We start from the raw sequence: 21,841 nt of genomic DNA on the forward strand, positions 1-21,841 counted from the left end.
AAATAGGACCAGCCACCCACATAGCAAGGGGGTTCGGTCAGTTGGAGGAAGCAGAGAGAGAGAGAGAGAGAGAGAGAGAGAAAGGTGACTGAACTCCTCCGAGCAGTTCATCGCCCTAGCCAAGAACAGACCCTCGCGAGGCTGTTCTTCCTTCTATTGTTCATCATCATCAGCCCAAGAGGCAATCCACCACACCACACACTGGAGTAGGGTATTACACCACAACGGTGGCCCAAACCAGTATAAACCCTGTGTCTCTTGTGTTGTTCTTTCCTTAGTTTTAGATTCTAGCATGGCGGGGGGTGCGGGTAGGTAGGAGGCGAAATCTCCGTGCGCACCCCAGTGTTCGAACCTCAAGGGTCTGCCGGAACCCGAAATCCGACAGCCGCCTTCGTTTCGCGCCGAGTTCTCCCACTCCAAGGCCGCCCTCATATGATATGCCAGATGAGCGGGCACCGCGACCCGAGTCGGATGTGCACCAAGGACATGCCTCACGAAGAGGTGGCCTTCATGGTGAACTATCTCTCGGACAGCAGGCTCCTGGAGGACTGGCGATTCGGCAAGGAGCCGTACTCCCGCGCCAACCCCCCGCCCATGGTGAGTCGCCTTTCTTTTCTTTCTTTGGATTGTCCTCTTCTTTCCGAGTTTTGTCTTGACCAGTCGGCTTTGGTTAGAATCCCCTTCTTCACCCACCAGCCGGCACCTCGGGGCCGGCCCGCGAGTTCCTCGCCGACTGGGCGGAGAGCGACGTCGACGACCCCAATCTGGGGGCGGCGGCTCTAGAAGATGACACCGAGGGAGGAGGAGGAACAGCGGGCGACTTCAGGCCTTTAGCCACTTTCGCCAACTGGCCTGACGACGACGCCGAGGGAGAAGTCGCCCCTCGCCATCGGCTAGGAGCCAGCCAGCCTGGCGCGGGTTCTTCTGCCGCGCCGGGCGCTCCAGGCGGCGGGAAGAAGCGCAGGACCGTGCCGACCTTGTTCGGAAGTCGGCCGAAGAAGCCCAAGGGTTCGGCTGCGGCGACCCGGCGGGATGAGGCGGCCGCGAAGGCCATCCGCTTCCGTAAGGAAGTGAAGAAGCTGTCGTTGGTCTCCGCGTAAGTATTCTGTCTTCAAAGTTTTATTCTTTCTTCGTGATTTGTCTGAGTCTCTGCTTGCCCCTCTTGCTTCAGGGCTCCCCTCTCTCTTGAGAGGGTCACCGCCGCCTCCGTCATGGGGTCAGCGGAGACGTCCACCACCACTCGGCGGATTGACCCCGCTGCTGACCTCCGGGAGGTGACGGAGCGGAATGCGCGGGAGAAGCGCAATGAAGAAGAGGCCCTCCGCCTGGAGAAGGAGGAGGCCGACAGGGCGGAGGCCGAAGTCGCTGCCGCGGCGAAGCAGCAGGCCGAGGAAGCCACACACCGCCAGTCGGCGGTTCTCGTTACCCCGTTGAACTCCGCGCCGCCGCCTCCGGAGTTCACGGGGCAGACTGGGGAAGCCGGCGGGGAGAACCCCGTCGTGGAGGGGGAGGGGGGCGACCCCTCTACGCCGGAGGTGAATGTTCCGCCGTCGCCTCTGCCGCCGTCTGAAGGTGCGCAGGGCGGGCAGCCAGTGGGCCCTCCGGTGCCGCCGACTGAAGACGAGGCCGTGGCGAGGCTACTTCTTCAATTCAGCTTGCCAACGCGCCGCCGTCTGGAGAAGGCGACTTCGGCGCCCCGCCCCCTGGAAGCTGGCACCGCCAGCTCGGCGATCCCAGACGCCCAGACGCCGAGGCGACAAGCGCCGCGCCTACTGGGTGGGTGCGAGGAGGCGGCACAGGGCCGCTGAACCAGCCGCTCCTGGATGTCCAGGCAAAGCTTCGCGCTGAGGGCGACGCTCTCCAGAATTGCACCAAGGCGTACCTGGCGTAGCGGGCAGCCGTCCGGGTATGTTTTTCCTTTTGGCATTTGTTGTTTTTTTGTTCCTCTCTGTGGGGGCGCGCCAGCGCACCCACTGGGTGTAGTCCCCGAGTTTCGGGCTGGCTGCTGAGCAGGCAGCCCGGAACTTCAATTGATGAACTTTGGGTATTAACCTTTTGTCTGAAATGTTTGTCACAGGATTACCACAACCTCCGCGTCACTGCCTTCAACCGTAACCTTGAAGAGCTGGGCAAGCGGACCGTCGATCTGTCAGAGAGCCGGAGTAAGTCCTTTTCCTTCTTTGCGGAGGCGCGCTGGCGCACCCGCGGGCTGTAGTCCCCGAGATTCAGGCCGACTGCTGAGCAGTCGGGCCGGATCTCCCCGGCGACCTTCTTTACTGGTGGCTTGACGCCTTCTTTCTTTCTTCTTCTCAGGGGCCAACACTACTCTTCAACAGCAACTGAGCGACGCCAACTCCGCTTTGCGCGCTAAAGAGGAGGAGTGCAGCAAGCTCGCCACGGAGCGCGATCTGCTAGCCACTCAATTGGCAGAGCAGAAGGAGCTGCTTGTGAAGTCGCAGAGGGAGGTGGAGGAGACGGAAACCGCCCTCTTGGCCGAGTTCGCGAGCGAGCGCTCCTCCTGGCCTGACAAGGAGGCGCTGCTGTCCTCTGGCTTCCACGAGATTGAAGACATCGTTGATGGTGAGTGTCTTTATTTTCTTTCTTCGAGCTGCCGATTTAAGTCATGTCGACTCCTGGTTTATGACTAGCTTCTTCGTTTCTTCGCGTCTTTGCAGACTTCTTCCCTGGGCAGTCGCAGGCCGCCATCCAAGCCATCGAGGCTGACCGTGAAGGTCGGAGGGCGGAGGGCGCAGAGATTGCCGCCAATGCCCCCCAAACTCTTGACGAGCACATCCTGAGCATCGAGGCTCACCTCCGGCCGGCTCACCGGATGCTGCGCCGGCTTCAGCGTGTCGGTGCCCAGGCGATTGCCGCCCTGTGGCCGGATATGCAGGCTCCGCGCACCCCCAGCCTGACGGCCGACTGGTTGGAGGTCGCGGTTGGTCGTCTTGAGGCCTGGAAGGGCTCTTCGGCCCGAGCTGGAGCGCGCCGGGCCTTGGAGTTCGTCAAGGCATGGTATCCGGGGGTGGACCTAGACCGGCTGGCCATGCTTCGGTCGGAGGCCCAGCCGGAGCTGGCGGCCGCGGAAGACGCCCTCATTAAGCGTGCTGTGGCGATCGCTGAGTACACCGACACCAGCATCTTCGTCCCCGAGCGGTCTGAAGATGGCGAGGAGGTACCGCTGGAGTGGTTTGTGATGAACCCAGACTACGGCGAGGACTCGGCGGAGGTGATTCGCTCCAGCGTCGAGGAAGAGGGCGAGGCAGAGGACGGAGGCGAGGCGGAGGCACCAGAAAACAGAGCAGACGGCCAGCCTCAGCTCGACCGTGCCTCCAGCAACGAGCCGCGTGCAATCGACCCGACTACGCCGGAGGCGATCAAGCCGAGACTAGCCAGCCGGCCGCCCCGACGCCTGGCGCTGGCGCCTCCTCCGACCCTCCGAGTCCGTCTGCTGCTTCCTAAGCTACCGCTGTATCTTTGTTTTGTCTGCTTCAGTAGTCTTTGAAGAACTTTGTTAATTCGCACAATTCCACCCGCGGGGTGTATTTTGAACCTCTACTCGACAATTCGGCCAAGGGCCTATGTTATGTAAATATATATATATATATATATCTTTTCTTGCTTATTGTTCTTTTGGCTTTTTTCCTTTGCCGCTTTCTCTTAGCTGCCTGCCTTGCCAATCGGACAGCCGCTCTGCGGACTATCGCTGGATCAAGTGCTAGGCTACTTTGGGAAAACAAGTACTTAGCCGTTTTCAAGATTTTTTGAGCAAGTTAGATAGAAGACGGCAATCCGACTATCCGAGAGTCGGTTTGCGAGAAAGGCTGGAAGCTGTCTTGAGCTATGTTTTATGCTTTGAGTCCTTAGCCATTTTTCATGCGAATGCCCATTCTACCTTACTGCTACCCACCGTACAGTCGCTCTGTGAGCTGCGGCTTCTGACAAGAGACGGTTTAGGCATTTACACACTACTTGTCCGACTGCAGGAAGCATTTCATAGTGCAAGGCGGCAAGTCCTCGGGCCGACTTGTCGAGCCCGGTGCCAGACGGCATAAAAAAGGAGTAACGTACTCGCAGTCATAATTTTTATCATACAGACAAAAGAGGGTAGTCCCCGAGCTCGCCTCGGGGGGCCCGAAGTCTTGGTACTTTAATACAAAAGGTAGCGTGGTACATACTGCATCAACTGTAAAATCTTCGGAGGAGATTTGCATTCCATGGCCGCTCTGTCTCCTTGCCGGAGTCGTCCCTCTTGCGTGCTCGGGGCTTCTGAGCATCGATCAGGTAGTAGGAATCATTGCCGAGTACTTTGCTGATGATGAAAGGGCCTTCCCAAGGCACCGACAGCTTGTGCTGGCCGGCTGTTCGCTGGATCAGCCGGAGCACAAGGTCGCCTTCTTGGAAAGATCTTGGCCTGACCTTCCTGTTGTGGTATCGGCGCAGGCTCTGCTGGTAGATGCTGGACCGGCTGAGTGCCAACAGCCGGCCCTCTTCCAGCAGATCGACGCCGTCTTGTCATGCTTCTTCTGCTTCCTCCTCGGTGTACATGGTGACTCGTGGGGAGTCGAACTCTATGTCCGTTGGGATGACGGCTTCGGCACCGTAGACGAGGAAGAAGGGCGTGAAGCCGGTTGACTTGTTTGGAGTCGTGCGCAGACTCCAGAGGACGGCTGGCAGCTCGTCGAGCCAACAGCCAGCCGAGCGCTCCAGAGGCTCGATCAACCGAGGCTTGAGGCCGGACAGGATGAGGCCGTTTGCTCGTTCGACTTGGCCGTTTGACTGCGGGTGGGCGAGGGACGCTAGGTCCAGTCGGATGCCCTGTGTTGCACAGAAACGGGCCAAGGCGCCTTTGGTGAAATTTGTGCCGTTGTCGGTGATGATGTTGTGCGGTATGCCATACCGAATTGTGATATCGGAGATGAAAGTTACGGCAGTCGGACCGTTCAGCTTCTTGATTGGCTTTGCTTCTATCCACTTGGTGAACTTGTCCACTGCGACAAGTAAGTGACTTAAACCACCTTGTGCTGTTTTGAATGGTCCCACCATGTCTAGACCCCAAACTGCGAAAGGCCAGGCAATGGGGATGGTCTTGAGTGCAGAAGCCGGCTGGTGCAGCTTGGAGCTGAACTTCTGACACCCTTTGCATCTTTGGACCAGCTCCTTGGCCTCTTCCAAGGCAGTTGGCCAGAAGAAACCATGCCGAAAGGCTTTGGCGACAAGTGCTCTTGAAGCCGCATGGTGGCCGCACTCGCCTTGATGGATGTCTTTGAGAATCGCTTGGCCTTGCTCTGGCTCTACGCAGCGCTGGTAGACACCAGTGACGATGCGCCTCACCAGCTCTCTGTTGACTATGGTGTAGGCTACCGCTCGGCATTGTATTTGCCGAGCTGAAGTTTCATTGGTCGGCAGCTCTTTGTTCACCAGGAATTTGAGGATGGGCTGGGCCCATGAGGGTGCTGCTATTTCTTCGACTGCCAGAACTGCGACTTGGACGAGGGCGATTGGGCTGGGAGGCGGCAGGGTGGAGTCAACAGTCGCTTGCTGGGTTGTTGAAGTCCCCGGGCCGATTGGCGCGGTCCTTGGGTCGAGTTCTGGAGTCTTCGAGTCTGCCACCGCAGTCCCTGGGCCGGGTTTGGCAGCTTTGGGGTCTTCCGCAAAAATCCTTGTTCCGACTGCCGGAGCTCTGGAGTCGGATCCGACGTCTTCGGGAGGAGCTGGCACAAAAATGGAGTCTGATTCTGGTGATGGCTTGACAGAGGCTTGAGGAGGCGTTGAAGGGCGACACCAGATGGTATTACTTGGTGGGTAGAGCCGATTCATGCCAATGCATCTGCTTGGTCGTTTTCATTCCTTGGCACATGGAGGAACTCGCACCCTTCGAAATACCCGCTGAGTTGCTGCACGAGGAAACGGTAGCTTGCCATGTTTGCATCTTTCGCGTCCCAGTCGCCAGATGATTGCTGGACCACTAAGTCCGAGTCGCCATAACACAAGATCCGGCGGATGCCAAGCTCTTTGGCAAGCCGAAGCCCGTGAATGAGCGCCTCGTACTCGGCGACGTTATTGGAGGCGGCAAAGTGGATTTGCAGCGCATACTTGAGCTTGTCGCCTTTGGGAGAGGTGTGGACGACGCCGGCTCCCAAGCCAGTGCGCATCTTGGAGCCGTCGAAATGCATCCGCCAATGGGTGGAATCAGGTGCTGGAGGTAGGTACTGGGTCTCGGCCCAATCGACGAGGAAGTCGGCCAGTGCTTGTGACTTGATGGCGGTACGGGGCTGGTAGTGGATGTTGTAAGGAGCCAGCTCTATGGCCCACTTGGCCACTCGGCCAGAAGCATCTCGGCTACCAATGATCTCGGCAAGCGGGGCCGTGCAGACCACCGTGATTGGATGCTCTTGAAAGTAATGCTTCAATTTCTTGGCAGCAAAGTGTACGCCATAGCACATCTTCTGGTAGTGGGGGTAGTTCTGCTTGGAGGTCGACAGTACCTCGCTCAGATAATATACCGGTCTCTGGATGGGCAGCGCCTTGCCTTCCTCCTTGCGCTCCACTACAATGACCGTGCTGACTACTCGGTTGGTGGCGGCGATGTACAGGAGCATAGGTTCCTTGGGAGTCGGAGCCGCCAGGATAGGTGGACTAGTCAACATCTTCTTCAACTGGTGAAAAGCTTCGTCCGCTTTATGGTTCCACTCGAAAAAAGTGGTCTTCTTCATGAGTTGGTACAAGGGGAGAGCTTTATCGCCCAGCCGACTGATGAATCGGCTGATGGATGCTAAGCAGCCGGTGAACTTCTGCACATCCAGCAGTCGGCTGGGTACCTCCATTCTCTCAATGGCCTTGATTTTTACTGGGTTGCATTCTATGCCACGTTCAGAGACCAGGAAGCCAAGGAGCTGGCTCGCTGGTACTCCGAAGACGCATTTCTCGGGGTTGAGCTTGATCTGGAACCGGCGCAGGTTCTCAAAGGTCTCCTTGAGGTCCTCCAGCAACGTCCCACGCTTTTCCGTCTTCACCACCACGTCGTCCACCTAAACGTGGGCGTTCCTGCCGAGCTGCTTGAGGAGGCACTTCTGCATGCAACACTGAAAGGTGGCGCCGGCGTTCCTTAAGCCGAACGTCATGGTGAGGTAGCAGAAGGCTCCAAACGGCGTGATGAAGGCAGTTTTCAGTCTGTCGGCCAGGTTTAGCTTGATCTGGTGATATCCTGAATATGCATCCAAAAAACTCATCAGCTCACATCCGGCTGTGGAGTCTATCACCTGATCGATTCTTGGTAAAGCAAATGGGTCCTTGGGCAGGCCTTGTTGAGGCTCGTGTATTCAATACACATTCGCCACTGCTTGTTCTTCTTTAGTACCAGGACCGGATTTGCTAGCCATTCTGGAAAGAATACTTCCATAATGAAGTCGGCTGCTAGGAGTCGGGCTATCTCTTCTCCGACAACTCTTCTCTTCTCTTCTGATAGGCGGCGCAGGGGCTGCCTGACCGGCTTTGCATCAGATCAGACATGTAACTTATGCTCGGCGAATTCCGTCGGTACACCTGGCATGTCCTTGGGGGACCATGCAAAGATGTCTCGATTCTCACGGAGGAAAACGACGAGCTCGCCTTCCTATTTGCTGTCGAGGTTTGCACCTACGATGGCGTACCTCTCTGGGTGCTCCGGGTCCAATGGTATCTTCTTTGTCTCTTTCACTGGCTTGAACGAACCCTCGGTCTCCGACTCTTTTGGGTTGGGCGACACCTCAGGCTGCTTGCCGGCCATCGCCACAACTCGCTCAAGGAGCCGCTTCTCAGCCGTGATTACCAAGGATTCGGCCAGCCGACTGCTCTCTGCTGCGCAAGCGGACGACTTCCGGTAGTCGCCAGCCACAGTCAGAATTCCCTTGGAACTGGGCATCTTCATCTTGAGGTAGGCGTAGTGGGGGACCGCCATGAACTTGGCCAAGGCAGGTCGGCCAAGCAGCGCATGGTATGGGCTCTCAAGATCCACCACCTCAAACCAAACGGGCTCTCTACGGAAGTGATCTTTGTCCCCAAAGAGGACGTCCATCAGGATCTTGCCGATTGGCGAGCAGGAAAGCCCAGGAACAATGCCGTGGAACACAGTTCGGCTGTTCTGAAGTTGTCTTTGCTTGATTCCCAACTTCTCCATGGTGTCCCTGTATAGGATATTGATGCTGCTGCCCCCATCTATCAGAACTCACGAGAAACGCGCGGCTCGTTTGTCCGTAGCAAAGGTGGCGTCCAGGACCAAGGCATAGGAGCCCGGACTCGGCATCACCTTTGGGTGGTCAGCCCTGCTCCAGCTAATGGGCTTCTCAGACCAGTGCATGAACTCTGGCGTCTCTGACGCTACCGCGTTCACCTCTTGTCGCTGCAGCCGCCTGCTGCGTCGATCATCTGCCACACTGGTGAACACCACATAGGCTCCATGCTCTTCAGGGTATTCATCTTGTACTGTGCCGACTGGCCTGACAGCCGGCTGCTAGGGCGGAGGCGGCTGCCCAGCAGACGGGGGAGGCAGGAGGCCGTCTCCCTTGGCGATCCTGGTGAGCCAGTGGCACTTCCGGGTGGTGTGATTCGACGGCTTTGCGCCGCTGTGGAACTTGCAAGGTCCATCCAAGGTCTGCTCATAGGAGAAGGCCGGCAACTAGTTTGGCTTGCCGCCTTTCTGTCTCTTGGGCGGGGGCCGCTCTTCTGGCCGCTGGGCTTCAACGGTCGCGACCTGCTGGCTGCTGGAAGCCGGCTGTGGGGCCTTGCACTTGTTGTCGTCCTGCTGTTGTCACCGACCGGCGTCTGCCGCCGGAGTTCTTGGAGCTTGAGGAGCCACTTTGCCAGTCGTGCTGATTTGAATTTCCGCCTTCATGGAGGAGTCGGCCGTGGCGTACTTGTCCGCTATGATCAGCTGCTCGTCGCAAAGGAGCTTGTGCTTGAGGAGGGTGCCTTCTCTGCACCCGGTCATGAAGTACTCGATGGCCTGCACCTCATGCACGCCCTCGCAGGAGTTTCGGAGCTCAGCCCAACGCGTGAGGTAATCGCGAGTCGACTCGTCGGGGCCTTGCACGCACAAGGAGAGCTGACGAGGCTTGGGAGGACGCTTGTACGTGCTGGTGAAGTTGCGGACGAACGCTTCGGTGAAGTCGACCCAGTTGTTGATGCTGCGGGTTTTTAGGTTGTTTAGCCATGTCCGGGCCGTGCCCTGGAGCATGAGCGGAACGTACTTTACGGCGACACGCTTGTTGCCGTTTGCTATGCTGACAACCGTGGAGTAGTCGACTAGTCAGCCTTCCGGCTTCACGGAGCCGGTATACTTGGGCGTGTCTCTGGGGAGCGTGAACCCTCTGGAAAAGGGCTCGTCCCGAATGCAGGGCCCGAAACAAGGCGGACCGAGCTCATCTTCTTCTTCCAGAGCTAAGGATCGGTGGAGTCGGTCGATCCGATGGCGGGCGTCGTTCTCTCCAACTCCCTCTCGGCGGACAAGGCGGTCACCGAGAGTCGGATGGTCAACAGGCGGCGGGGAGACTCGCCTCTCCTTGCGGGGAGGGGGAGGCGGACAATCGTCCCGTCGTTCCACCACCCTTGGGCGGCCGTCTCGGTCGCGCTCTATGGTAATGCGAGTCCGACTGTGGCTGACAGTCGGCTCCTTGTCTCTTCTTCCTCGGCCGCCGCCAGTCGGCATCCGAGAGGTCGTGCCTTGGTCTTGGTGAAGGTCGTCGTTGGGCCGTTGAGGCGCCTCCGCGCGGCAGCCGGCCTCGTTCTGCGCGGCGGCCGCGTCAAGAAGCCGTTGGACTCGCTCCATCATGAGGCGGTGTTCTTCACCCTCGAAATTGTCCAGCTCGTCCGCCGCTGCCTGGGCGGCTCGGATGTTCTCTGCTGGTGTAGCGTACACAGGGCAGCTTGCCCCAAACAGGTTGGCGATGGCTACGCCGCGCTGCCGGACCGCGCCAAGGCGGCTGGGCTCTGCCGGGGCCGGCGAGCCGCCGATGGCGCGATCCATCTCCCGCTGGTAGGCTTCTGACAAGCGCCTCATGCTTGCTAGCTTCTTCGCGCCTTCAACGAGCTGAAGGCGGCGTGCTTCCAACGTCTCTGCGTCAGCGTCTTCCGGAATGGGCGCAGTTAGGTCTTGCAGTGCCGCGCCGAGTGAGTCGGGCGCTCCTCCGCCGGGGAACTCGTCATGACTGATGACTAGCACCTCAGTGCGGTGCTTCCGTCGCTTTCTGCGTGGGGAGAGGTTCGTCGTAGACCACCACGTTGGTGGGGAACGCGTCGAGCGACGCGGTGTCGGAGTCGACCAGCATCGGGTCGGTGGAGCCTACGGACTCCAAGTCTACGGCAGGCTCGCCGGAAACGTGGAGTTGATCGAGGAGGCCCGTGAGGAGGTTCTCTGGGCCGTCCGTGCCTGCGATGGATGCAGGTTCGTCGGAGAGGCGGACCTCGCCGACGAGTTCGGCCAAGGAGCTGACTGTGCAGGCGATCTCAACGCCGCTTAGCGCATCAGCGCAAACTCCATCTGGCGTGCCAGGCTGGCTGCGCTCGTCAGGGAGGAAAAGGGTTCCCGTCCAAAACAGATCTCCGGACGGCGGTGCACCAGGCCCCATGGTGGGCGCCAAATGTCGGGGGTTTGGTGCGACATATGCCAACGGATGGCTTATCATGGTGGGGGCGAGTAGAACGTCACCGGTGCCTGGAAACGGGATGAGGCGAAGACATGCACGCCGGCGAATCTTACCCAGCTTCGGGGCTCTCCAGGGAGATAATACCCCTACTGCTGCTCTGCGGGGTGTCCGCATGATCACTATGGCAAAGTGCTTACATGGTTGCTCCTTGAGCTGTTTTCTGGTGGTAGGAGAGGGCAAGGCTAGCTCTCTCCCTTCTATATGATCTGGTCTAGAGCTAATGGGTTTCAACTCTTTGCATGGGTGCTCTGGGGGGTTTATATAGGCCTACCCCCCAGGGGTACAATGGTAATCCGGCTGCGCGCGGGCCCAGCCATCAGTGTCTCTGGCCTCCGTCTTCTCTGCTGACCGCTGGGGCCCGCCGACTGGTGGGCCCCGCCGACTGGCCGGGTACGGAGCCGACAGGCCGTGTCCGCCGCGGGCGGGTCTTGCCGGCTGCTGGTTACTGTAGTCGTACTTCTGATGACGCGGGCTTGATCATGAGGCCGTGGCAACAGCCCCGCCGCCTGGCGGGCGATCACTGTTGCCACTCCCCATCTCATCTTGATTAATGGCACGTGGGCCCCGGGGGAGAGCTCGGCCGACTCCTGACGGGTCCGACTGGTGGTTCTCCCGCCGTCTCCTGAGGTCTCACTGACTGGTGGGCCTGGCTGCCTCCAGGCCATACAGACAAGCCGTGTGGGTGCAGGATTCGGCCCTGCGGTGCTGATGTCAGGGCCGGCATGGCAACAGTGCCATGCCGCACGGTGATCGTCCAGGGTACGGCGTGCTGTGGCCATGCCTGCCCTTGGTGAGGGGCGGGGGTGGGCTTTGCTGTAGCCACGCCCCTACCTCGTCCCCTTTGATGAGGTCATGGGGTTTGTTGGAGTTGCAGGCCGACTCCCCAAAGCCGGCTTCTCTGGAAGTCGTCCCTGGGACTCGGCCGTAAGCGGGCAGTCGGCCGCCTTGCCGTCGACTCCTCAGGAGGCGGCTCTTTGTCCTGGGGTCGTGAGGGGCGCAGCCTGCCCCGGTGTCTTGAAAGGTCATGGGACTCGGGTTGGCCTACCCGTGGCCCATTACTCCGACAAGCTTCCACAGCCAGAGGCGGAGTTCCACACCAACTCTGGTGACAACTCGGGCGACGACCCCGATGACGACTCCGACGACCACTCCGGCGATGACTCTGACAACGATGGACAACTTGTTAGTCATCTATACCCATTTATGTGTCAAATAGATCCTAGGGTTTCTCTGGTTACTCCTGCCTCCCCCTTTTTGGAATAGAAATCATATTGTTATGTTCTCTCAATCCATGAAATCTGAGTAAGTGTTGTTAGATCCGTGTAGTGTATTGATTGTTTGAATGGTACAAGTGATAAGTGATTAGTTGTTTCATCTGTGCAAATGATTTCTACTAGTAATCTGACTAGGGTTAGTGTTCGTGCTAATAATTCCTAGCCAGGAGTTGACAATTGATTTTGAATGACCTACATATATGTTTGTGCCATTATTTTCTTCAAGGTTGGTCTGTACATAGACGACTGCGCTTAAAAATCGAACCATAATCTCTGGATATGTATAAAAATAGCCATAAATTTCTAATCCTACTTCACGGCATGTAAACATTGATTTGATGCCAAATTTGTTTTACTATTTGTATAGGTGTTGTCTGACGATGTGGACAGCGAGGATGAAGATGTCCAGAGGAGGTACAAGAGGCAAATCCCGAGGGAGATTTATTCGGGAATGCATAACAGGCATATTAGGACCTGGGATGGCGGCTATCGATGCCCATTTTGCAACCACAAGATTCATGACGCGTATCAAAGTGCTCTAGCGCATGCAAGAGGACGGGCCATTGGTTCCTTCAAGCAGAAGTATTCTCGCAGGATGGAGCACGGCGCGTGCTCCGAGTACCCGGAGAAGCTTCACGATCGTGCCGCCATGTGAGATGAGATGTGGGATTGAACTATGTATGCTTGAGTATGCTTAATGATGGTTGAACTATATACTTATGTTTGAACTATGCTTGTGTATGTGTACGCTTATTATCTATGTCTGAGTATGTTTAATCTATGTTTACTTATGTCTAACTGTGGGATATGGATGCAATCAGTTCGGCTAATGGAATCTACCTTCGTCCTCGTTTATTGGTCCCCTTTGTAATTTGTGTTAAATTTTGACCAAAGATTTAACTGACAAAATGTTACACTACTAGGAAAAAGCTTATACACAAAAACTTACCAGCAGCGTTGTTTAAAAACAGACGCTACTGCTAAATAGCAGTAGCGCTCTCTACAAAACCGTGCTACTAATATCCCTTTAGCAGTAGCGCGATAGAAGAGAACAGCGCTACTACTAAAATTGCCAGGGCGTTGCCTCGAGACTAAATATAGTAGTAGCCCTCTTTCCGTAGACGCGCTACTGCTAAAGTACTTAGGCGTAGCGTGTTTCGCAACACACGCTACTACTTACTGCTGCACCATCCACCTCATCCACTCCCACCCACCACTCTTCTCATTCCCTAATCCTCACAGCCGCCACGCCTCCTGCTCCCACACCGGCGCCGCCTCCTCCATCTCCCTCAGCAACGCACAGCTCCTCCACCTTGCTGGATGCGACGCCCCCTCCCCCTCCCCCTAAACCCACAACCCCGTCGCGGGGGCGCGTCTGCGGCGGCTGCCCTTCCACGCCGTCTCCGTCTGCCCCCGCCGCTCCGCTGTCTCCTCCGTCTCTGCCTCCTCCCCACAGCAAGCGCCGGGACCGGGCGATGGCGACGATGCCAACGGGCCCACCGGCGTGCCCGTGCCCTTCTCCCGTGAATCCGCCATCGCGCTGCCTCGTAAGGCCAACAATATGTTTGTTTTCTGCTTGGTGCTCGCTCGCTGCGGTTCTGCAGGTATAATATGATGTGCTTGCTTGTGAATGCAGGGCCACTGACGAGCGCAGATCTGATGGGGGAGGCCAGCGGGGAAGGCCTCAGGGTAAGTCTGTTTCTTGTAGGAAGTCTTGTAGCTAACTGCTGAAAAAAAGTGGCATGTAAATATGATTGATGAAAATTGCTGTATGCCATCAGAAGGCTGTTTGTTTGTCTGAATTCTTAAGCTATATGCACATGTTTAGATGTGCAAATTCTCGAGATTAAAGAGTTAGGGTCAGTAGATAATAGTAAGATTAACCCGTCAGGGTAAGTTTCCAAATGTAACTGAAAATTAAACTGCTGTATTATTTTCTTCAGTTGGTGAGGCAGTTCAAGATTAATCTGTGTCCTTGCACGGTTACTTTCACCTACCTAATTCAACTTCTTCCTCCTTTTCACTTGATTTTATTTCACCATGATTCAACTGCTCTCTCTCCAGATCTGAATGAAATAGGGCATCCAGCCATCTGGTTCCATCATTTTGGGAGCCTTGACTGAATATGTTTTGAGCCAGAGGTGTCAAAATGAACACTGACGGTCACGGGAGTCCCTCGGGGGCATCCGATAAAATACTAGCTCAGGGAAAAGATCAAGTTGATTAGAAGAGATTCGCTGACGGAGTTTCGTCCAAAAGCTCGGGTTGACGGGGAGAGACGACACTGCTAGTTTGCTGAAGTGGTAGGTTACCATTCAGGTCAGTCCCCAATACTCTTCTTCCTTGGGCTCCAGAATTTACTTGCATTAGGGAGTTAGCCGAGCCACATTTAACCTGGTGAAGACAAGATTACGACTTCAGTACATTGGTAGTCAACAGAAGAACACAACTAAAATATGTGCAGAAGTTAGTTAGGCTGTAGCCAGAAGCTGTAGAGACAGTTTGGGTGTGATTCCTGTCGGTGGACTGATGAAATTTTTGGTAGAGCAATTCAGGCGTGTAGTTGGATGGATGAATATACCTTGCATACATCTCTAGGATTTAGAAAATGAAGCTAACAACTTGATGATATACCTTGAATTATCAATTTGATGGGGATAAGGCTGGTCTGAGTCTGCTGGTTCTGTGCACAGCTCTAGAAGAGCTCAACAACATGTAGAAATGTAGAGCTGGAGCTTGGCGCTTAGGCATTTAATTTGTTGCTATAGCGGTGAATTCTGGCAGCAAAGCCACTTCATTTCGAACAGTAATGTAGCCCTGTATTGGTAAACTAGTGAGTGCTTTGTCTGTGCTAGTACCTCACGATTTCATCCTTGTATAAGCACAAAATAAATTATTCACCCAGCCATTGTCACTGTTTCCTAATTCAGTACAGCAAACCTCCTATGTTTTTTGCGAAAAATAAGTGTGAAACGTTCTAGTGCTGACCCCACAAGTACCTAGCATTCTGAATGTGTCTATTTCCTTTGATCCCTAGGTTTAATCTGTAAGGTACAAAAACTTTGAATCGCTCTGTGGGTGGGTTGCTAAATATACAACATGTAGAGATGTACAACTGAAGCTTGGTACTTACTTAGTCATTCAATTTGTTGCTACTTGGTAGTACACACCTGGTGAAGTCTAGTTGATTTTTCATATGGTATAGATTGTTAGCAGCTGATGCTCTTCATTTCAAGCAGTAATGTAGTGCCGACTCAGGAAACCTCTGAAAGTCTCCCATGTTTTCTGCATTTGAAAAGATTGCAGGACAGACTTCACAAATACCCTCCCCGCTTTACTGAAATGGGCTCTTCTCTTTTATTCCCTAAAATAGTTTTGGTTGCAATGGAGTGGGCTAAGATTGTTGGCGATGTAGTGGTCTCTTACTAGTCACTAAGATATCATTCCATAAGTTGTAATCAATCATATCCAGAACACAAATTATTATCCCCACTTCTGTCCCTGTTTATTTTCTTGGATTTAAACAATGGATTGATCTCTTAGCCACCAATATATCATTCTGTAAGCTGTAATCAATAGTATCCAAATGGAATGGGACCTTTCTTTCATTTGAAACTTCCAAATCAAGGGTTTTCCTTGAAATATATTCACGGTGGTGTAAGTGATTTAACTTTCGAACAGAAACTTTTACAAGGTTTTGGTTGCTTTGACAGTACAGTATGTTCTACTGTACATTATATTTCCATATCTATATAATTTAGTTTGAGAAAGTAACTTAAGGAGGTGTATCCCTTTTTATAATTCCTCTACACTACTCAATCGCTATCTGCCTCTAATTATTATAGTGACTGGGTGCAGGGTGATCGACGAGGACTACTGCGGCCCGATGGGAGTCGTGCTCTTCAACTACTCGGAGGCAGACTTCACCGTGAAGCCCCGCGACCGTGTCATACAGATTATCGTCCAGGTGATTGCGACGCAGGAGGTCCCCGGGGTGGAGGACCTCGACGCCACCGTCCAGAGGTCATCGAGGTGGAGGACGACGCCACCGTCCGGAGTTCCTCAAGGTGGAGGACCTCGACGCTTTGTACATACATCTAGAGAAGTGGTCTGGTTAGGTTGGTGGTGAAACTCTAGGGAAGGTACCAACCTTTTGATGATGGTTGTGTGTGTCCTCGTGATCTCTTCGAGTTGAGATGTTGAATGTTGCATCCATGAACACTACAGGTGTTAAGATGGTTCTGTGAAATTTATTTTGCACTAGACGTGTCTCTCATCTCCATTCATGAATACTGCATCTATTTTTATGTTGAATGTTGCATCCATGAACACTACAGGTCAAGAAAAATTATATTGTTGGATGCGTATTTCAACATAGTGTTCAATGATATAATTTTGGTGACATGCATAAACATTTCTTAGTTAAATATTTGGTACAAATTACAAAAGGGACCAATAAACTAGGACGGAGGTAGTATGTCAATCACACATGGTTCCTAGAACTGGAACCGTGTGCAATGACTTCCATTTTGCCTATTGTGTTAATTACACACGGTTGGCTCTAGCAAACCGTTGCCTCCGAAATTCTTTGTGGGACAGAAAACCCTCACCATCCCCACGTCACAAAAACCCTCACCCCGCCTGCCACCCCCTCCGGTCCCCATTCACACCTGCACAAGCTGCTCCGAGTCTATGCATGGCACCGCCTATCGCGGCGGTAACCACTTAGCTCGACGCCTGTCGCCACCGCCAGGCTGCTGGCAAACCCCACTGCATTTCGCCACTTCCGCTTCCCGTCGGCTATCGCCATTGACTTTCTCGACACTGCTCGCGGTCGACCCAGCTCCGCTCGGTTGGGGAATCGGCCGTACTGAGGGTTCTTTCTCATGGACAACAAGGTAACTAATTTAATGAGATGTTATCTCATCTATTATCCCAGTTCATCTGCCTCCTTTAATCACCTGGCCGAAATCACCGTGAATTCATTTTTATTCGAGCTGATTTGAGGGTTTTCTTTCATTCATAGTGTACAGTGCGCGGACACATCAGGACTTTGCGGCCTCCACCAGACATTCCATCTCACCGTACCAAATGACTTGAGGATGCGTGCGGTATGTTCAATCTCACCCTAAATCGGTTGGCATGGCCTACTTTCCTGAACATATACTAAATATTGCTACATTTGGATAAAAGGTGCCACATACACCATATACATCAAAGAGGATTTTTTCCTCTTCTTTCTATATTAGGCAAATTAATGATGTATTGTTCGTTCGATTACTCTCATATTTCCATGTCATCATGTTTACCCTATCTGTTTAATTATAGATTTTTGTCCTTCGATTTCAACTGTTGTATAGTTCTTTCATTTTGGGCCCATATTTGATGTTGCCATATTTTCTTTAACAATCCTACCATTTTCTGTAGCGCGTCCCTTGCTATGCAACAAAATCTGCAGTGCACAATCTTTCCCTTTACATAAATCAAGACTGCAGGGATGTCATACTGAACACAAACCATGGATTTGCAATCATTGCTACTGTAAGACTTGATGAACGCGGTGACTCCTATTTTGGCACTGGTCTTTGGAAAGAAATTTCTAAGTTTTATGTACTGAAAGCTGGCACTAAAATTGCACTACACATAAAAGAGTCTGGTCATGAGATATATGCTAACTTCCCCGACGATATCATCCGTCCAGACTTTGTTCGAAGTAAGTTTTCTTTTCATGTATCTGCATGTTGACTTACCCAGCAATATCAAATGAATTGTGTAGTATTTAAGCAGCCAATTGTTATTCCTTTTCTTACTATATTCCTACCTAATAACTTCTAGCTACCAATACACTTCTCTATTGCCCTATTTAACTAAATATTCCATGTACTCCCACTTCTATCATAAAGCACCACTGACAAGGACACTTCGGAGGTGGAGAACGAGGCTGCCAACAAGCGAAGGCGGGGCGAGCAAGAACCGCAAGCGACTCCAGCGGGCCTAGACTTCATCAGCAGCCTCCCCGATGATATGTTGACAGTCATCATCTCCCTCCTCCCAATCAAATATGGGGTGCGGACAACCGTCCTTTCCTGGCGGTGGCGCCCCCTATGGAACTCCACCCCTCTCAACCTCATCGACACCCACGAGCTCTGCCATGATTATCGCAAACGCTTGGATGCGTTCTCTAAGATCCTCGGCAATCACCTTGGCCCAACCAGAGGTCTTAGAATGGGCAAGTTCCATTCCAACGGCAAGGACCGAGCCAAGCTTGACGACTGGTTCTGATCCCCCGCCCTAGATCAGCTCGAGGAGCTCACTTTTGATGATGGGCATATGCGCTCGCTGCCAACGTTCGCGCTCCGCCTCGCGCCCACGCTATGCGTCGCCAAGTTCGGGAACTGCCATCCCCCCTTTAATGATGCGCCGCTCTTATTCTACCACGACTGAAGCACCTCGAGCTCGTCATCGTATGCCTCCCAAACGGTGACATTGAGCGCCTGCTCCATGGTTGTACTGCACTCGAGTACCTTTGTCTTCAGGCGATCAATGGGTTGAGTAGCTTCCACATCACCTCCATGACTCTCCGGACTATTTATGTGTGTTGCTGGTGCGGCAACAAGACATCACAAGATGTGTACCATGGTATGGTCATTGAGGACACACCTGCACTTGAGAGATTACTTGTAGTTGATCAAGAAGGTCCAACAAGAATCAATGTCATTTCTGCACCGAAATTGACATTGGTGGGCTACTCATCTGACAAATACTCCGAACTTGTTATTGGATCCACACCCGTTCAGGTACAACAACCGCCTTCTACCACTCCTTCTACAAATTAACATTATTTCTAATTTTGAAGATGTATGTTCGTCTGTCATCCAGAAAATGATTCCGGCAAGCTTGACCCGAAACTGCGCACAGTGAAGGTCTTGGCACTAGAATCTATCGGCCCCAATCTGGAGCAAGTTGCCAGTTTCCCGAGATGCTTTCCGTTCCTGGAGAAGCTATATATCGAGGTGATGTTCCTTTCCTGTTAAATATTAACCATAAGGGAGTTCAATTTGTGACACCTTTTTCCAAGTTTACAATGACAATGTACTACGATTTCTGAAGGATTCTTTTGGAGGATTTCAGTACATACATGCCCCCCCCATATTGGTTGCTTGATCCATATGGTTACAATCCATAAGCATTTCTCCTTTGGATTCATCTGTACTAGTTTTCTTAGGGAACTTTTCATCCACTCCAACCTCTTGTGAAGAAGGCTACATTTTTCTAGATTGTAATCAAATGCCCATGTTAATCATGTCAGATCGAAGATGGCATGTTAGTGCATTTTACAAATCCTGCAAACGAAATAGGCATGTAGTAGTGTTCAAAACTGCATGTAGGCACTAACACATTTTCTTCTTTTGCAGATAAATTAGGACCATTGGTGGATAATGTGATACCATATAACAATCACGTCGACTGCCTAGATCTGCATCTCTTAGAAATTACTTTGAACTCCTACTAAGAGACCTTACCGGAGATTATATTAGCCAGGTTTTTGTTGTCAGAGCAAGGGTGCTTAACATAATGAGGTTTTCCTTACATTTATTTCGCAAAAATGAATGGTTTGTTGATCAGTGCCGTCGGCTGTGGCAGAATGGAATAGGCTCCCAAAATGTTGAATTTCATTTTGACACTTCAGATGACAGAGTAATCAGAAGTCATCGTGTCAACCCCATACATGACTTCTCAGTGGCTGGCCCCTTTGCAAAAATTATGAGGTTTCGAAACCAAATTTAGAAGTGGTAATATTAGTTTGAACCTCTCTGATATCCATGTTCAGCGGATCAGCGCGAGCGTTTGCAGTTGATGAGCTGAATTTCATTTCTAATATCAGTTTGAACCTTGTAATCTTTGAATTTGAGCCATATAACTCTGGAATTTGAAACTTGTAATATTTTGAGCTTTTGTTGTACAATCGTTGAAATGGCATCGTATGAGACTCGTATATTGATAGCACTATTTTGACCTTAATATGCAATGATCTTAGATTTTATTAACCATTCTCGAATCTGTTTACCTTGTCGATCTCATAGTACACTAGCTGTATAGCTAACTCGACTGCGATCTTCGACCTAATTGCACATGGTTGGTTTCTTCAACTGTGTGCCCTATAGAGCGCAGAATTAATTATCGCACTCGAGTGTCCATCATCACCCTTCTGTGTAACTTTGATCTCATCACCCATGGGTAAACTTATGACCAAAGTCATTCCACACACTTTGTTTTTACAAAGCTTTTTGCCAATAAACGCCCACGATTTGTCCCTCTTATAGCCTGGCCAAACTAGCCAGGCAGGACGCTTGCGCGGTAAACCGCGCAGTAGCGCGGGAACAGGCTCACCGACGATATATTTGGCGCCTCTCCGAGCCCACACGTGGTCAAACGAAACACGTGCGGTGCGGTGTTGTCAAGTGTGCACTATGAACATCGTGACAATACGTGACGATTACAGGCCGGCCGACCCCCATTTATTACAACGGCCATTTAACCCTTGTGTTTCTTCAACCTTTCAATCGCGCCCCACCATAGCAAGAAGCACACCCACCACGACAAATTCTTAGAGGGTATCCTGCGCGGCTCTAATGGCGCTCTGAGCGGCTGCCGACGACGAGTAGAAGTTCACCATGCATGTCGTGGTGGACCACCACAGAAGGTTCATGGACCTCTCAGTGGTGTACACCAACAACCCTGTCTAGGTGGAGCACTCCGTCCACATCATGGAGCTGTTGCTTGCTGAGGAGAAGTATAAGGTGGTCGGGTTCGACCTCGAGTACACCCGCGCTCGTGTCGGGTCTTATCCCAAGGTCGCCGTCGCCCAGATGTGTGTGTGCAACCACGTCCTCATCTACCACTACTGCCTGGCCACAAGGCCTTGCGAGCGTTTCGCTAGGTTTGTCAACAGCCCCCACTACATGTTCGCTACGGTGGACATCACCAACAATGTAATGGTGCTTGAGAATTCAGGCATCGCCTGCCAGAATATTGTCGACATCCAGGGCCAATACAAGATCTGGGCCAACAAGAAGCATGAGAAAGACTCACTGGTTCACCTTGCCGAGGCCATCATCGACCCCAACTACAGAGACATGAAGGATTCCTGCAACAAGTAAAAGCGTGCCTGGCACTCGGCTTGGATGGAGAAACTCGACAAAGTTCACATCGTGTACGCGGCCAATGAGGCATACACAAGCTACGACATATACAGGCGGGTCGTTGACATGAGGAGGTTCCCCTTCCTCAAAATGGCCAGGGATCCAGCCGGAACCAGAGCAATGGCAAGCGTCGTCGCAACAATAAGTAGATGATTAGATCCTCGTTTCTCCTAGTTTAGTATGCATGTAATTGCTTACTTTGATGTGTGGAAATGTTATGCGTGTAGTCACTTGTGTAATTGTATGCTTAATTTGATTTTGCAATGCTGCCTTTTTAAGTATATATGTTGATGCTCTATAGACAGAGCAAATCACATCGCACACGGACTAAACAATGAAACCTGTCGGTGATGATTTCATCAATCACTGACAATTGTATACTAGCAATCGTTTGCTCACAACACACACGGCTTGTTAATAGGAATCATCTATGTTGTTGTCGATATTCCCACACGTTTTCAATTACAGACATGTTTGTCGCGTATCACACATGTCTTGTTAAGTTGAACCATTTCTGTTCTCTTGGCTCAACGCAAACAGTTCATCCGAGTGAACTGTCTGCCATATATCGCACACACTTTGATCTGGCTGACCGTTTCTTTTGTGTTGCCTAATCACAAACAATTCATCCGAGTGAACCGTATGTTGTATATCGCACACACCTTCACCTGGCTGCCCGTTT

General features: G+C 52.5%; 1 long non-coding RNA gene across 1 annotated transcript; it reads left to right on the top strand.

Annotated features, from left to right (window-relative positions):
* The first annotated feature begins 13,132 nt into the window (after window positions 1-13,132).
* LOC125545494 lies at window positions 13,133-16,227 on the top strand. The gene is made up of 4 exons (XR_007300047.1): window positions 13,133-13,503; window positions 13,593-13,645; window positions 14,021-14,275; window positions 15,815-16,227. It is a non-coding gene; the product is annotated as an uncharacterized LOC125545494 (long non-coding RNA).
* Window positions 16,228-21,841: the final 5,614 nt, after the last annotated feature.

The sequence above is a fragment of the Triticum urartu genome, chromosome 3, assembly GCF_003073215.2.
Source record: "Triticum urartu cultivar G1812 chromosome 3, Tu2.1, whole genome shotgun sequence".
NCBI classification, from domain to species: domain Eukaryota; kingdom Viridiplantae; phylum Streptophyta; class Magnoliopsida; order Poales; family Poaceae; genus Triticum; species Triticum urartu.